Raw genomic sequence first — 6,821 nt, forward strand, 5'->3', positions numbered from 1 at the left:
TGAGGTCTAGCCAACACAGACTCAGTCTCTTCCACCTGTCACATGTGTCTAGTAAGGTGTTTATATGACAAAGTGAAAGCAGATTTAGTTTCATAGAGTCAGGATATTTTTATCTGAGGAAGATTGTGTCCCAGCAGTATCAAAGGAAAAAGACCCCCTGAATATCTCTTCAGCTGTATCTAGGGAAATATTATTGGGGAAAAGACACCATAGACTTGAAGACTGGATGGCCCCATCTGGAAAAGCAGTGTTCTGGTATAACCAATAAGGTCTGAAGCATGGCTGCATTCCTGACCTTTAGTTGTCCATTTGAAAAATACTTAATGCTTATGGTAGTTAGGATTAGGATCTCCTGCCAGCGACTAAAATAATTCAGTATTGAAGTGGCTTAAATAATTTAGAAATGTATTTCTCTCATATAAATTCTGGAATTTCACATTTCAGTGGTGACATCACAGCTCTGCTCAATAAAATCCTTGAGAACATAAGTTCCTCCAGTTTATTCTTCACCTTGTTGAATGCGGCCTTCATCCTTAGGTCTGAAACATCAGCTGCATTCCAGGAAGCAGGGCAGAGGGAAAAATGAAGAAAAAGGCACAAAGTGCAAACTTCAGTACATTTATAAAGATGGTTGTTGGAAACTATCACATGACACTTCTACTTTCATCTTTTTGGCCAGAACTTGTCATGAGTAGGAAGTCTCAGAAATTTATTTTTTATGCTGGGCAGCTATATTTCCATCTAAAAATACTAATTGCTTGGCTGATTGAGTCTAAGGGCCTGAATCAGGCTCACAAAGAATGGATATTAGGAGCAGTCTGCTACAACCCTTCTCAATTAAGCTACCTTTCTGTTACATATATGCATAGTACAGTGAACCTCTATAGGTATATGGATGCACGTGTGTGTGTGTGTATGTAGTAGTAGTAGCCTTTATGGGAGAGGTGGTTATAAGATGGGATAGTTGTCTTGGATTTGATTCTGCTTAATTTTGCTGTGAACCTAAAACTTCTCTAAAAAATAAAGTATATTCAAAATAGAAAACAAACCCATGAACTTGAGTCAGTAGGCCTCAGATTTAAACTTCAATTCTTCCACTAACAAACTTTATGACCTTGGACAAATTATTTCACCTCCCTGAACTTCCCATTGATGAAGCAGAAATAACACAAAATCTTGAGGTTACTGTAATATTAATATCAATAATATATATAAATTCCTTGAGCAAAGCATCTGACACATAGTAAGTTCAATAAATAGATTTTATTACCTTATTTATATATATTTGCATGATTGTTAACATAAAAACTTAACCATATATCCACAGAGAGGCTTTTCAAACAATAGTTTCAAAGTTGTAGTACTATGCATTAATTTTCAAAGAGATAGTGTGGCTTTATGAAAGGGCCCTAAAGTCAGAAGCACTCAGTTTTAACTCAGATGGACTTGGGCAATTCACTTACTTATTTTTTTCATTTTTTTCTTTCTTCCCTCCTTCCTTCTCTCCCTCCTCCCTCCCTCCTTCCTTTCCTTCTTCCCTCCCTCCCTCCTTCTCTCCCTCTCTCTTTCTTTTCTTTTCTTTTCTTTTCTTTCTTTCTTTCTTTCTCTTCCTTCCTTCCTTCCTTCCTTCCTTTCTTTTTCTTTCTTTCTTTCTTTCTTTCTTTCTTTCTTTCTTTCTTTCTTTCTTTCTTTCTTTCTTTCTTTCTTTCTTTCTTTCTTTCTTTTCTTTCTTTCTTTCTTCTTCTTTCTTTTCTCTCAATTGTTGTATCAAGAATCATGAGAGGTAATAAGAATGCATTAGGGAAAATATAAAGTACTTTCTCCTTAACATCCTTAGTCTCTACACACTGCACGTTAATAACACCCACTTCACTTATTTGTGACAATGAAAATTGTATCTAGACATTGCCAATGTCCCCTGGTAGGGAGGTGCAAAGTTGACTCCAGTTGAAAATCACTACTCTAGGCAATAAAACAATATTCTATAATACTAAAGTTGTTGAACATTTTGTAATACTGCAATTGTTTTTAAATAATCTAGTATGAAGTGGAATAATGAAACTGAATGTCACTATATATCTCAGCCCTAGGCCTTCTAATTGACCTCATCCAGCTATTCAATATCCCAGCTTCTGAATAGTGATTTTGAACAAGGGAGGGAATAGGCCTCAATTTTTGTTATTATTTTTTGAAGAACTCCAAGAACATCATTATATTTTCACAAAATAATTGAACTCATACCTCACATTTCTTATACTTGAGCCTATAGCTCCACTTAGTGGCTAGTGTGTTTCATAGGAAAAGCAAGAATAGTTTTCTTCCTAACTCTAGTAGGAAAATAGATGCTATTTCTATGTTCTGATTTTGTGAAAACACTTAAAATAATCAAGTTCAGCAGAACTATAAGCCAAATATCAAATAGTTGTAGTTTCATCTAATCTCAAAGAAAAATCATATCCCCCTTTGATAGATAATGCATTAGAGGCCTAAGCTCACATATCCAAGCGAGGGGACTCCTTTTCTCTCATACTCCCTGATTCTGCTCCCAAAACATTTGACCAAGGTAGAAGGGTCAAAGGAAAGGGAGCAGCTAGTAATAGGATAAAAGACCATTAAAATAAAGGGGATAATGACAGCCAGTATTGCTATGCAGTTTGTAAAAATATTTTTTGAGGGAGAGGCCTTTATTATTATTTTATTATTAAAGTAATGCATGCACATTACAAATAATTCAGAAAATTACGAAGAATAAATAATATATAACCCTACCTCTATGTACATAATTGCTTTTTAACATTTTGGTGTGTATGTATTTTTTTATTCTATGCACAAGGTCTACAGATAAATATTTGTTTTCTATGAAACTAATAGATAAATTTAGACTGAAGATTAATTTCAATACAATTGAGGAATGCAACATCAATTATTTGGTGATTTTTTTTATAATTGAGAAAGTAATGTAAGGGCATGACTAAAAATTCTAAGAGTAAAAAGAGATAGAAAGTGAAAAATAGATATTTCACCCATTCAGACATTATTTTTCCTTTCACAGAGGAAATATATGAAATTAACTTTTAAAGTTAAAAGTTTTTATAAAATAAATATAATATAAAATATAAATATAACATAAATAATATATAATATAAATATACAAATTACTACTTTATTACATACATATAGTAATTATATATTACTGTAGTATAAAATATCATATAAATAGTATAATCCTTAATTATATGGAGTACATTTTTTGCACCTTGCATTGTCCCATTAATGAATCTGAGAAACTTTACCATCTTGGCCCACATTGATATGCACTATTTTTTTTAAGATTTTATTTATTTATTTGAGAGAGAGAGAGAGAGAGCATGAATAGTGGGGAGGGGCAGAGGGAGAGGGAGAAACAGACTCCCTGTTGGGCAGGGAGCCTGACTTGGGGCTTGATCCCAGGACCCATGAGATCATGACCTGAGCCAAAGGCAGATGCTTAACTGACTGAGTCACCCAGGCGCCCCAGATATGTTCTATTTTTGTTAATGGCATCTTTTCTGCTTTAAGAAAATTTTTATTCTTTTTTTTTAATTCCAGTATAGTTAACATACAGTGTTATAATAATTTCAGGTGTACAATATAGTGATTCAACAATTCCATACATCACTCAGTGCTCATCATGACAAATGCACTCCTTAACCCCCATCACCTATTTCCCCCATTCTCTCATCCACTTCGCTTCTGGTAACTAGCAGTTTGTTCTCTATAGTTAAGAGTCTGTTTCTTGGTTTGTCTCTCTCTATCATTTCTTATTCTTTGCTTCTTTGTCTTGTTTCTTAAATTCCACATATCTGTGAAATCCAAAGGTATTTGTCTTTCTCTGGCTGACTTATTTTGCTTAGTGTTATACTCTCTAGCTGCATCCATGGCATTGCAAATGGCAAGATTTTATTCCTTTTATGGCTAAATAATATTCCATTGTGTGTGTATATATACCACTTCTTTATACATTCATCAAACAATGCACACTTGGGCTGCTTCCTTATCTTGGCTATCATTAATAATGTTGCTATAAACATAGGGGTCCATGTATCCCTTTGAATTACTGTTTTTGTATTCTTCGGGTAAGTACCCAGTAGTGCAATTACTGGATCATAGGGTAGTTCTATTTTTAACTTTCTGAGGAAACTCCAAACTGTTTTCCACAGTGGCTGCACCAATTTGCATTCTTACCAGTAGGGCACGAAGATTCTTTTTTCTCCACATCCTCACCAATGCCTGCTGTTTCTTGTGTTTTTTATTTAGCCATTCTGACAGGTGTGAGGTGATATCTCATTGTATGTTTGATTTGCATTTCCGTGATAATGAGTGATGTTGAGCATCTTTTCATGTGTCTGTTGGCCATCTGGGTGTTTTCTTTGGAGGAATGTCTGTTCATTTCTTCTGCCCATTTTTTAATTGGATTATTTGGTTTTTGGGTGCTGGGTTGTATAAGTGCTTTATGTATTTTGGATACTAACCCTTTATTAGATATATCATTCCCAAATATCTTCTCCCAGTTAGTTGCCTTTGACTTCTGTTGATGGTTTTCTTCACTATATGGAACTTTTTATTTTGATGAAGTCCCAGTAGATTATTTTTGCTTTTATTTCCCTTGCCTCAGGAGACATATCTTGAAAAATGATGCTATGGCTTATGTCAGAGGTATTACTGCTTGAGCAATTCTCTTCTAGGATTTTTTGCGGTTTCAGGTCTCACATTTGGGTCTTTAATCATTTTGAGTTTGTTTTTGTGTACAGCATAAGAAAGTGGTTTAGTTACATTCTTCTGCATGCAGCTCACCAGTTTTCCCAACACGAGTAGTTGAAGAGCCTGTTTTTTTTCCCATCGGATATTCTTTCCTGCTTTGTCAAAGATTAATTGACCATATAGTTGTGGATTTACTTCTGGGTTTTCTATTTTGTTGTATTGATCTATGTGTCTATTTTTGTGCCAGTACCATACTATTTTCATTACTATAGCTTTGTAATATAACTTGAAGTCTGGAATTGCGATGCCTCCAGCTTTGCTTTTCTTTCTCAAGATTGATTTTGCTATTCAGGGTCTTTGTGCTTCCATACAAATGTTAGGGTTGTTCTTTCTAGTTCTGTGAAAAATGCTGTTGATATTTTGATAAGGATTGCATTAAGTGTGTAGAATGCTTTGGGTAGTATAGACATTGTAACAATATTTGTTTTTCCAACTCATGAGCAGGGAACATCTTTCCATTTCTTTCTATCTTCCTCAATTTCTTACATCAATGTTTTATAGTTTCCAGAGTATATCTTTCACCTCTTTGGTTAGGTTTATTCCTAGGTATTTTATTGTTTTGGGTAAAAATGTAAATGGTACTGATTCCTTAATTTCTCTTTCTTCTGTTTCATTATCAGTGTATAAGAATGGAACAGATTTTTGTAGATTGATTTTCTATCCTGCAACTTTACTAAATTCATTTATCAGTTCTAGTGGTTTTTTGGTGGAGTCTTTAGTGTTTTCTCCATACAGTATCATGTCCTTTGCAAAGAGTGAAAGTTTGACTTCTTCCTTGCCAATTTGGATTCCTTTTATTTCTTTTTGTTTATTTCTTTTGTTGTCTGGTTGCTGTGGTTAGGACCTCCAGTACTATGTTAAATAAAAGTTTTGAGTGTGGACATCCTTGTCTTGTTCCTGACCTTAGGGGAAAACATCTGTTTTTCCCCATTGAGGATGATGTTAGCTGTAGGATTTTCATATTTGGCTTTTACTATTTTAAGGTATGTCCCCTCTAAACCTACTTTGTTGAGGGCTTTTATCATGAATGAGTGTTTTACTTTGTCAAATGCTTTTTCTGAGTCTATTGAGATAGTGACATGATTTCGTCCTTTCTCTTATTGATGTGATGTATCATGTTGATTGATTTGCGAATATCAAACCACCCTTGTAACCCAGGAATAAATCCCACTTGATCATGGTGAATGATTTTTTATTTATTTTATTTTTTAAAATTTTATTTTATTATGTTATGTTAGTCACCAGGATCAATACATCATTAGTTTTTGATGTATTGATCCACAATTCATTGTTTTCATATAACACCCAGTGCTCCAGGCAGTACGTGCCCTCCTTGATACCCATCACCAAGCTAATCCATCCCCCCACCCCTCTCCCCTCTAAAACCCTCAGTTTGTTTCTTAGAGTCCATAGTCTCTCATGGTTCATATCTCCCTCCAATTTCCCTCCATTCATTTTTCCCTTCCTTCTCCTAATGAGTTTTTATTTAAGTTCAATTTAATTAACACATAGTGTATTAGTTTCAGGGGTAGAATTTTGTGATTCATCAGTTGCATATAACACCCAATGCTCATTATATCAAGTACTCTCCTTAATGCCCATCACCCAATTACCCTATCCCTTTCTACCACCTCTGCTCCAGCAAACCTCAGTTTGTTTCCTATAGTTAAGAGTCCCTTATGGTTTGCCTTCCTCTCTGTTTTTACTTACGTTCTTTTTCCTTCCTTTTCCCTATGTTTATCTGTTTTGATTCTTAAATTCCACATATGAGTGAAATCATATGGTATTTGTCTTTCTCTGACTGACGTATTTAGCTTAGCATGATACCCCCTACTTCCATTCATGTCATTGCAAATGGCAAGATTTCATTCTTTTTGATGGCTGAGTAATATTCTGATATTTATAATAGTGATGTCCACAATAGCCAGAATATGGAAAGGACCCAGATGTCCATAAACAGATGAATGGATAAAGAACATGTTGTATATATATATATATATATATATATATATATATATATA

This window comes from Callorhinus ursinus, unplaced genomic scaffold (genome assembly GCF_003265705.2).
Source record: "Callorhinus ursinus isolate GAN/ISIS: 27379988/994484 unplaced genomic scaffold, GSC_fseal_2.0 scaffold95, whole genome shotgun sequence".
Lineage (NCBI taxonomy): Eukaryota > Metazoa > Chordata > Mammalia > Carnivora > Otariidae > Callorhinus > Callorhinus ursinus.